Here is a 12,369-nt window from a genome sequence, read left to right on the forward strand (position 1 = left end):
TTGTAAACATATATGTGCCCGACATAGGAACACCTAAATATATATAAAAAACTGTTGGTGGACTTTAGGGGAGAGATCAACAACAATACAGTCATAGTAGAAGACTTTAACACCACATTGACACCACTGGTTAGTTCAGACAAAAAAATCAACAAGGAAACTGACCTTAAATAACACACTAGATCAGATGGATCTAAATGATATTTACAGAACATTTCATGCCAAAGCTGTAGATTATACATTCTTCTCAAATGCACATGGAATATTCTCAAAATAGACCACATATTAGGACACAAAATTAGTCTTATCAAATTTAAAAAGATTGAAATCATATCAAGCATTTTCTCAGCTCACAATGGCATGAAACTAGAAATCAACTATAATAAAAAACCTCAAAAATATTCAATTACATGGAGGCTAAATAGTATGTCCTTAAACAATGAATGGGTTATTAATGAGATCAAAGAAGAAATATAAAACTTCTTGGAAACATGCTGAGAACCAAGATCAACAGTAATTAATATAAATGCGAGAAGTCCTGTCAGAGGCTGAATTTGGACTCTTTGATATTCACAGGGTGGATATTTGCATTTTATTACCTACTGCTGACTCAATGGCCTAAAGCAAACTCCCCAACCTGATAATCTTACTGTTTACTAAACATTACCATTGATATGTCTGTTTGCATTCCTAAAAGTCAATTGTGTATTATAGTAAATGAAAGCAGACCGGAACAGAGAATCAGTGGAACTTGACTACTACAGTGAAGCTTTCCCTGGCTCCCCCATCATTTCAAAATTATATTTCTTGTCTTGTGTTTTAATTTGCGCATCAGCTCTTTCTGCAAGCCTCTGAACCTGAAAGCCACACTGGCTGTGGCTTTTCACAGAAATTGATGAAAATGAACACACAACTCAAAATCTATGGGACATAGTGAAAGCAGTCCTCAGAGGTAAGTTCACCGCATTACAAGAAACAAGAAAAAGCTTAAATAAACAATCTAACCTCAAGAAACAAGAAAAAGCTTAAATAAACAATCTAACCCTACAACTAAAATAATTAGAAAAAACAACAAGAAAATCCCAGAGTGAGTAGAAGGAAGGAAATAATAAAGATCAGTGCAGAAACAAATCACATAGAGACTTAAAAAACAACACAAAAGACCAATGAAACCAAGAACCGGTTCTTTGTAAAAATAAACAAGATTGATGAACATTTAGGCAGACTTATCAAGAAACAAAGAGAATCCAAATAAGTCAGAAATGAAAGAGGAGAAATAACAACTGACATCACAGAAATACAAAGGATTGTATGAGAATACTATGAACAACTATATGCTAACAAGCTGGACAACCTGGTAAAATGGATAAATTCCTACAAAATTACAGTCTTCCAAAACTCAATTAGAAAGAATCAGAAAACCTGAATAGGTTGATAACATCTAATTAAATTGAAGTATTAATCAATTAAGCAAACAAAAGTCTTGGATTAGATGACTTCACTGGTGTGTTCTATCAAAAATTTAAAGAAGCACTAACACCTATCCTCTTCAAACTATTCCAAAAAATTCAAGAGAAAGGAAGCATTTCAAGTTCTTTCTATGAGGCCAGCATTATCCTAATTCCAAAACCAGATACAGACACTAAAGAGAAAGAAAATTACAGGCCAATATTCCTGAACATAGAGGCTAAAATCCTCAACAAAATATTAACAAATCGAATCCAGCAGTATATTAGAAAAATCATACACCATGACCAAATGGGATTTAGCCTTGGGATGCAAGGCTGGTACAATATCCAGAAATCAATAAACATGATGCATCACATAAACAAAATGAAGGATAAAAACTACATGATCATATCAATAGATGCAGAAAAGGCATTTGAAAAAATCCAGCAATAATTTGTGATAATAATTCTCAGCAAGGTGGGAATAGAGGGATCATACCTCAACATCATAAAGGCTATATATGACAAACATTCAGTCAACATCATATTCAATGGACAAAACTGAAAACATTTCCCTTAAGATCAAGGACAAGAGAGGAATGTCCTCTTTCACCACTCTTAATCAACACTAGTGGCCCGGTGCACAAAATTTGTGCACATTAAAAGGGGATTAATTAGAGGAAATATTTTAATATTCCTATTTGCCCTTTCTCTATAATAGAAGTGTCAGAGATGAATGAAAATTAGTAAAATGTATATGAAAATCTTCCTCCTGTCAGAGTCTGGGGCACACCATGGGACCCAGAGTCAAGTCCCTGCCCACCCACGTGGGCCTCAAAATTGTGCAAAATCCAGACCTGGCCACCCCCACCCCCCACCCAATTGGGCTAGATCCAGACCTGGCTGGTTCCACCCTTGCCAAGCACTGCTGGGCAGGGGTTGCAGCCTCAGGTACCCTGGCCCGGCGCTGGGGTGGGGTGTGTGGCCTGAGGTCCCCCAGTCCAGGCCAAGGTTGGGGTGCGCCTTGAGGTCCTCTGTCAAGCCCTGCCAGGTGGGGAATGCGACCTGAGATCCCCTGTCAAGCCCTGCCGGGTGGAGGGCATGGCCTGATGTCCCCTGTCAAACTCCGCTGGATGGGGGCTGCTCCTTGAGGTCCCCTGTCTAACCCTGCTGGGCGGGGGGCACAGCCTGGGGTCCCCTGGCCCAGCACTGGTGTAGGGGGATGTACCTTGAGGTCCCCTGTCAAGCCCCACCTGGCAGGAGGTGTGGCCTGAGGTTCCCTGTCAAGCCCTGCCAGGCAGGTGTGCAGTCTCAGGTCCCGTGGCCCGGTGCTGGGGCGGGGAGTGCAGCCTGAGGTTCCCTGTCAAGCCCTGCTGGTGCTGGGGCGGGGGGAGCATCCTGAGGTCCCCTGGCTCAGCACCAGGGCGGGGGGCGTACCTTGAGGTTCCCTGTCAAGCCCTGGCAGGTGGGGGGGCATGGCCTGAGATCCCCATTAAGCCTGCTGGGTGGGGAGCACAGACTGAGGTCCCCTGGCTTGGCATCGTGGGAGGGGCATGGCCTGAGGCCCCTCATCAAGCCCTGCTGGGTGGGGGTTGCGGTCTGAGGTCCCCTGACCTGGCGCCAGGGTGGGGGGCACAGCCTGAGGTCCCCTGTCAAGCCCCATGGGGGTGGGGGGCTCAGCCTCAGGTCCCTGCTGATTGCTAGTTAAGGTTTGTTACAGGAACTCGACCTCCGCTGTGGGTAAAGCCATCTTGTGTTACAAAACCCCTGCCTCCATCTTTGTGGCATAGTGATGGTCAATCTGCATATTACCTTTTTATTATAGTAGGATAGTACTGGAAGCCTGGCCACAGCAATCAGACAAAAAGAAGAAATCAAAGGCATCTAAATTGAAAAAGAGGAAGTAAACTGTCATTATTCACATATAACATAATATTGTACATAGAAAACCCTAAAGACTCCACCAAAAGAGTGAATTTGGCAAATTATCAGGTACAAAATTAACATCCAAAAATTGATGGCATTTTTATATACCAATAATTAACTCTCAGAAAGAGAAGCATAAAAAATCCCATTTACCATTGCAGCAAAACAATTAAGCTACTTAGGAATAAAATTAACCAAGGAGGTAAAGATTTGTACTTGGAAAACTATAGGATATTGAAAATGAAAATAGAGGAAAATACAAACAAGTGATAGCATATACCATATTCATGAATTGGAAGAATTAACATCATTAAAATGTCCATACTGCCCAAAGCAATCTACAGATCTAATGCAATCCCTATTAAAATACCAATGGCATATTTAACAGTTCTAGTACAAATATTCCAAAAATTTATATGGAACAATAAAAGACCCGAATAGTCTCAGTAATCTTGAGAAAGAAGAACAAAGTTGGAGAGATCACAGTACTGGATATCAAATTACACAACAAATCCATCATAATCAAAACAGCCTGTTACAGGCACAAAAACAGGCATATAGATCCATGGAACAAAACAGAGACCCCAGAAATTGACCAACATCAATATGGTCAAATAATATTTGACAAAGGGGGCAAGAATACAATGGAGGAAAGATATTCTATTCAATAAATGGTGTTGGAAAAATTGCACAGGTACATGCAAAAACCAGAAATCAGACCACCAACTTACACCATACACAAGAATAAACTCGAAAGGGATAAAAGGTTTAAATATAAGTCACAAAACCATAAAATTCCCAGAAGAAAATCTCAGACATCTCACATAGCAGTATTTTCACCAATACACACCCTAGGGCAAGAGAAACAAAGAAAAAAACACACAGAAATGGAATTCCATCAAACTAAAAACTGTGGCATAGCAAAAGAAACCACCAAAAAAAAAAAAAAAAAATGAAAGGGAATCCACTTATGGAAGAACATATTCACCAAAGATACATCTGATGAGGGGCTAATTTCCAAAATATACCAAGTACTCTCATACAACTCAACACCTGGGAGACAAACAATTCAATTTTAAAATGGGCAAAGGACCTGAATAGACACTTCTCCAAGGAGGACATGCAGATGCCCAATAGACATGAAAATATGCTCAATGTCACTAATCATCAGAGAGAGCAAATTGAAACCACAATGAGATATCACCTCACACCTGCCAGAATGCCTACCACTCATAAATAAACAGCAAATGCTGGCAAGGATGTGGGGAAAAGGAAACCCTGGTACACTGTTGGTGGGAATGCAGACTGGTGCAGTCACATTTGTAAAAAGTATGGAGTTTCCTCAAAAAATTAAAAATGGAACTGCCTTTTGACCCAGAAATCCCACTTCTGGAAATATATCCTAAGAATTCGAAGCACCAATAAAAAATAATATTTGCACCCCTATGTTTATAGTAGCATTATTTACAATAGCTAAGATCTGGAAACAGCTCAAGTTCCCATCAGTAGGTGAGTGGATAAAAAGAGATGTACATTTACAGCATAGAATACTATGCAGGTGTAAAAAAGAAGGAGCTCTTACCCTTTAAGACAACATGGATGGACCTGGACAGCATCCTTCTAATTGAAATAAAGCAGTTAGAGAAAGACAAATATCGCATGGTCTCACTTATATGTAGAATCTAATGAATAAAATATAGTGACAAAAAAAATATGTCCCGAGACCTGGATGCATAGAACAGAATGACAGGTCTCAGGGTGGATAAGGGTGGAGGGGATGGGAAGAGATGAACCAAAGAACATATTTGCATATAGACATAGCCCATGGACACAGGCAATAGTGTGGGAAGGCCTGAGGTGAGGCAGGGGCTGGGTGGAGTGGGGCAAAGGAGGGGAAATTGGGAGACATCTGTAATACTGTCAACAACAAATTTAAAAAAAACAAACACTGAAAAAAAGTCATTGGTTGATTAGATATTCCTACTATTTTCACAGAAACTTTACTCCAAGGGAGATGGCAACTTAGTTGAGTGTGGTTAAGAATAGATAAAGTAGCCCGAATATCTACAAGGGCCTTAGTAATGTCCCCTTTTTCTGGTAATTTAATTTCTCCTAAACTATTAGTAAGGAGAAGGGCAAACAGCCTCTTATAGCAGGGGTGGGCAAACTTTTTGACTCGAGGGCCACAATGGGTTCTTAAACTGGACCGGAGGGCCAGAACAAAAGCATGGATGGAGTGTTTGTGTGAACTAATACATGTTAACACTGCTGCTGGTGAAGGAGCGGAGGGGAGAGCAAGAGAACCCTCCGCTCTTTTGGCTCCGCAGGCCGGATAGAACAGCCGAACGGGCTGCGGGCCGTAGTTTGCCCACGGCTGCTCTTATAATCATCAGAGGAACCTTATGTTTCTTTCAGTTTCTTTTCTCTTTCTAAATCCCATTTCAGATTTTTATAACTCTTCTTAAGGTGACCTGGCTCTCTACAATAAAATTAGACTCTTCTACAGGAGTTTCCCAGCAAACGCTATTTAGTAATTCTGTTGCTTTTTCTCCCAGAAACCTGTAGGTATATTAATTGGAAAGATCAGATTAGCCAGGATCACATGTTTAACAGTTAAATCCAATTCCTATGTGAACCCATCAGGGTCCTAGAGAAAAATGGTGAAATCTTTAGGTAGATTCCTTAATTTTGTTCTCATCCAAGGGACTTATAGAATTGCTGGTTTCCCTTTGCCTGAGACCAGCTTTTCTCCAAAGAGAGCTGCTAGAATTCCTTGATTGTCCTTGTTTGAATTCTTGTTCTCCTTTTCTCCTAGGTCAGTAGAGAGTGGTAGTGGAGGAGATATAGAGAAAATAGAACGGGAAGGAAGAAAGGAGGAGGCGGGGTTAAGTCTGGACAAGGAAGCTCAGAGAGCAAAGGATATAGTGGAGCTGTACTGTAGAGGGTGTGTTGGCATTTATTAACTTCAGAAGCCTTTTGTTGTTGTTGTTGTTGTTGTTGTTAATCCTCACTTGAGAATATTTTTTCCATTGCCTTTTTAGAGAGAGTGGAAGGGAGGGAGGAGAGAGCCAGAGAGAGACATGAATGTGAGAGAGACATATGGATTGGTTGCCTCCCACATACTCTCTGATGGAGGCTTGGTGCCAGGGAATAGAACCTGCAACCCAGGTATGTGCCCTTGGCCAGGAATTGAACCCTGGAACCTTTGGTGCATGGGCCAACGCTCTAATCACTGAGCAACACTGACCAGGACCATAAGCTTTCTTTAGTGCAAAGACAGTATGTTCAGAGACAGGAATTTATCTGTACACCTCTTAAAAGCTTCTAATTTTTAAATCAACATATATTTCCCATTTTTTCAATTTTATGAATGTATGTATGTATGTATGTATTTATTTATTTATTTTCTGGGGCTGAACAGCAGACCCTGAGCAACAGATGAATGGATTACTCTGACACAGGTTTTTGTGAAAGAGAGGCTAAGGGACTGCTTGGCTATAGGAACAAACAGCCCTGTTCACCTGCTTCCTTAGGCTTTTATTGTAACAACAGCTTGAACTAAAATTAACTAAACTAAGCATCCTTGAGAAAACACATGCATCTGTGGTGTCCTTTAAGCAATGACATTTTGTAGTCTAAATATAAAGATTCTAGTAAAACACCCGGGGGCTTAGACTTGTTTGGAAAAGTCAAGGCAAGGGCAGGTACCTTCAGCCAACTCCCGTCCTATGCTTCGCCATGTTTATTTTTTTGAGCGAGAGGAGCGGGGGAGGGAGAAACATTTATGCAGGAGAAAACATTGATCAGCTGCCTCCCAAACTCTCCCTGACTTGGGATCGATCCAGCAACCTAGGTATATACCCTGAGCAGGAATCAAACCCACAACTTTTTGGTGCTCCAACCAACTGAGCCACCTGGCCAAGGCCATTCAGTTTAATTTTAAAGCTGGCATTCTCTAATTTTACATGCAAAAATTAATTTAGGTGCTCCTCCTCCCAAATTTCATTTTGACCATCTTATATTGATATCATTTCTAGTTAAATCTTTGTATTTCTGTAAGTACTTGCAAGTAAAGGCTTCCTATTTATTGTGTTACTGCAGGAGTACTAATGGAGGCTGGGTGTTTCTGGCCCTGGAGGCATCATTGCCTATGTTAATTCTAGTTTTCTTTGTTTATCTGCAGAGTCGGAACAAATTTTTAAGGATATTGTGTGGTGGTTTGACGTGTGTTGCTTCTGGGTTGACTCCAAGGGGCTGTCAGCACCCAAGTTGCATTCAACCCTCTTATGTGTCTTGGTTTCTCTCCCCAGCTGTGTAATACAGTCATGAGGACTCCAAGCATTAGGTAATCAACCTTTATGTGCCTTTATGTGTGCGTCCCCAGATGAGTCATTTGACTAATTACAGTTGAGGTGGAATTCCCTGTGGGGCTGCTGCACATCATGGGGAAATGCCCCTGACACACCTCCACAAAGATTCGTAGTCACCTAAGAATACCCATAGTGGAGGGAGGAAGTGCCCCTTATTTTTAGAGCCAAACAAGTTCAACCTCTCATTTATGTGGTAAAAGGTTTTTGTTCAGACTCTCAGAAAGCAATTCCAATTGGAAAGCCAAAGTTAAAAACCAGCCACCCATTTTTCCTCCTGTCCTGCCTTAGCCTGGGTTTTTTCGACACTTAACCTTTATTTCTACCTTGAGGATTTAAAAAAATGGCTCAAATAAAAGCAGGACCTCTTACCTTAAATTCCAAGTGAAACTCACCCAAGTTCACCCGAAGTAAAACAAGGATCTGGTGGGCAACAATGGGCCCCTGCTGGTACAAAGCATAGGTCCAAGTCTTCAGGTGGTCCTGGGTGGGAATCCTACCGACTGTGCAAGTAAATGTCAATGTAAGAAACTTCCAGACCTGTAAGTTTTTATGAGTTTAGTTGAGCCAAACTAACAATTGTCGGGAAGCAAAATCTCAACAGCTTGAGAAAATGCTCTGGAAAACAGCAGTTTTACTGCTTATTTTATACATCAGAATCAAAGGGAAAGACATAAATAAGGAAGTTACAAGAAATCCAATGATGATAGATTAGGGAGGAGAGAGAAAACAAAGTGGAGAAACCTCTGGGATTGGATAAAAAGTAAAATGAATAGACACATAATTCTTGTACAAGGTGCGTATAGGATAGTTAACAGTCAACAATTAACATGATAACAATAACAATGAGGGGATCCTGGTCTTTGCTCAGGTGCAGTGGTTGTGTTTTGAGGGGTCTGGAAAAAAAGAAATTACTTTGATATTCCAAAGATAGGTTATTGTAGATGCAAAAAGACAACATCAGACAGGCTCAGTTAAGATAAAGATTGACCTTTGTTAGGGAAAAATACTGGCCTGGGACATAACTACCTGTCATGACCTGCTTATAGTTAGAAAGTTTTAATTTCAGACCATCGTATGTGGTTACTCTGAGTTTGTAAGGCCGCCATACAGGTCTCCCTGAATTGGTCAGGTTAGTATGTGGCCCCTTTTTCATCCATAGTGTCCTAAGTGAGGAAGGAGGGCAGTATGAAGCTACCATGTCAAAGCCAGACTATGGTGGCACCACCCAAGGGAGAATCCATGGCTCTTATAGCTGGGGGAATTGTCATGGCCTTTGGGGCAATCCTCTGAAGGCAGAAAATCTTCTGTACCATCTCTTCTTCTTTTTAAAAAAATATAATTTATTGATCTCAGAGAGGAAGGTAGAGGGAGAGAGAGCTAGAAACATCAATGATGAGAGAGAATCATTGATCGCCGCCTCCTGCAAACCCCCTACTGGAATCGAACCTGGGCATGTGTCCTTGACTGGAATCGAACCCGGGACCCTTCAGTCTGCAGGCTGATGCTCTATCCACTGAGCAAAAACAGCTAGGGCTTACCATCTCTTCTGTATTGCCCCCACCATGGGGGGCTCACTACCCTGTGAAAGTAGGAAAGCTACCTTTGCCCTGAGCAGAAATACGTCTCCCCACCCTCCCTCCTCTGAGTCAGTTCTGGCATAGTCCTCTGGGAAGGGAAGGACATGCCGCTCCCCTCCGCTTCCTCCTCACCAGTGTCCACACTCATACCTTATGCTCTGACGACACTGTTGGTGAGGGTGCAGGAGGGTTCCAGAAAGGGCATGTCACATGATACTTCTGACGCTCCTATGAGACAAGGGAGGTAGGGAGTAGGGAGCTGGCCACATTTTCATCACATGAGCTTAGCAGCCAACAATACTGCCTTACAGGCACAGAATGGGATCAGTCTGGATCTGGGGCGGGTTAGGCACCTGTGTGTGCTGGGGGCAGTTCCATACATGTGTATGAGTGCACTGTGTGGATGTGGGCAGACCCTGAGCTCTCTGGCCTGCATGGGGTTGAACCCACCTTGGCGCCTTATCTCTGGGCTCACAGCGGGGCAAAGCTGCACAAGCAGGCACATGGGCTGTCCCTCCACTCCTGGACCAAAGCACTCCTTGGGGATCTCTGCTGTGCTGCAGAGATGGAGGTATTGATGAGGGCCTGAGGCTTTACAAAGGTTTGGGTGGTGTAGAACTTTTGTAAGATTCAGGGCTTTAAGGGTTAGGCTGGGAGAGTCTCTTGGTTTCTACAACTGCTCATCATGGTTTTGACCATCTTGCCCCAACCCGTGCTTGATTTGCTAGACTTTGCGGGTGCTTGGGATATGACCGAGGTTCTGAGTTGTTTTAGATGTTCTGGTGTGTTTGTGAAGTTCTGGGGATTCATGGGGTGATATTGGTGTTCTGGGGTTCTTGCAATGTTACTAAAATTCTGGGGATATTGCTGAGATTCTGGAGGTCCTCTGGGGAATTCGGGGGTCCTTGGGGGTGTTTCTGAGTTCTGGGGCTCCTCCTGGACTTCCCACTCATTCTGGCTCACTCCTCTTAAGCTTAGCATTTTGCCCTTTGAGAATTCTGATAACCACAGGCTGAGGAAGGCACACACGTGGGCCTCTGTTTCTAGATGCAAAAATTCCTCAGATGTAATCAAGTTGAACAAAAACATGGAGACAAAGGAAACTCTGTCCCGAGGCCTCCATGGGCCAGCTCCGGCCTGAGGGGCACGGCAGCTCTGTGCTAGGCCCAGATGGCACATGGTCGTTGTCTGCTTAGAGCCTGGGAGGTTTTGGGGACCCCTTTCCACAGCGAACAGTATTTAGCCACCCCAATCTGTGCCCAGCTGGGAGTCCAGCTTGGCCTGGGCTGATCCTTGGATATAGTATCAGCCTCATCTGAATGGGCCACAGCTGGGTAACCCTGACTGCTGCCCTGCTCTCTCCCATTCTCAGCTCTCTTAAGACAAACTTCATGCCAGCTACCATTGCTGACTTTATCTGATCTTAGGGCCTTGCTCCAGGCCCCCTCAGGAAGCCTTCAAGACTGCCCAAGCCATCTCTTCACTCCACGCCCTGCCTCCTCCTCTCTGAGCTTCTGCAGTCTGTATCCCAAGTGCCTCCTCTCTCTGGCCCCCCTCTCCTGGTGTCAGGTGCGGGTCTCCTGCTCTTCCAGGTGTGAGTCCCACTGTAAAGCCACGTCTAGATGGCAGGCCCTGGACTCTGCCTCGTGGGTCTGCCTACTGAGTTTGGATGGGAGCCTTTAGGATATTAAGCCCTGTCCCCTCTGAGCCGGGCCCCAAACCCAGGTAGGGCATTTCCCACTGACATAGAAATCCTGCTCTTGCCTCTTGGACCTACTCCTTCCTTTTCCCAGTCCAGCCCTGAGGTGGCCTCTGCGTTGCTCCACTGAAGAGGGAGGGGATATCCTGGGCACTGGACTATCCCTGGGGAGGGGGTGATACCACGGGAAGTCCCTTTGGGGGCACTGCATCAAATAAAGTTCAAGGTTAGCTCTGAATCAGCAGATGCTGACATCGCTATGGGCTGAGGAGGGGTGGTCAGAGCCTTCATCCTGGAAGAGGGACCATTTAGGAAGGAGAGGGAGGAGTCAAGGCCAACAGAGCACTAGGTCCGCATCTGGAAGGCCTCGTGGGTCTGCCTACTGAATTTGGATGGGAGCCTTTAGGATATTAAGCCCTGTCCCCTCTGAGCCTTCACACATGCTATGCCCTCTATTGGGAATACACGTCCTAACCCTCCATCTAACCCTCCACTATCTGCTTCACTCAAAGATTACTTCCTTCAGGACTACTCCCTCCCCCTTGGACCAAATTTAGTTTCCCATGGGACGTGTCAGGGCATTCTGCCTTCCCTTTATGACCCTCAGACACTTGAGGTCATTTTTCTACTCATCTGTGTCCCCTGAACTATAAACACTCACATCCCAGGGCCCAGAACAGTGCTGGCACTTAGTAGGTGTTCAATGAATTTATGTTGAAAGACTAAAGGGATAAATGTCCTTTTACAAAAGCTTGTTGAACAAATGCCTAAGCTGGGTAGGGCCAGGCCCAGGCCCCTGTGGGGTACTGGAAGGACACAGACCCTCAAAGATTCAGGGGTCCTGACCCTCACTCAGGGGTAGGGGCCTGAGAACTAACTGCTCTCTGCATCTTGCCCCCCACCCCCACTCCTACCCCTGCTAGAACAAAGAGTGGGAAGGGAGCAGACAGGGGTGGGGGGCAGCTTCTCGGGGGAGACAGGATGGAGAGATATCCCCAGCATCTGCCCAGGCCCTGTCTTCCTCACCCTCACTCCACATCCTGGAAGGGGCAGGAGGCAGGCAGATGGGGTTCTTCTTGCTGCCCGTGGGTCTGGTTCCTGTTTAAAGGACTAATTTCTGCCTTGTGGGGTGAGTTATCTCCCTTTGAAATCAAGGTGGAAAAAGAAAGTCTTACCAATGAGACACATGTTGCGTCCTTCATGGAAACCAGGGAGAAAGAATGCACAGGCTCCCTCCAGCCTCCGTCCTGCCAGCCCCACCTGTCTCCTTGGGTTGCTAAAATGCCAGGTTGCCAGACTGGACTTGAGTGAGCATGGAGTGCTGCAGATATGGTGGGCAAAGGTGTGGG

The sequence above is a fragment of the Myotis nattereri genome, assembly GCF_964212035.1.
Source record: "Myotis nattereri genome assembly, chromosome: 1".
Classification (NCBI taxonomy): Eukaryota; Metazoa; Chordata; class Mammalia; order Chiroptera; family Vespertilionidae; genus Myotis; species Myotis nattereri.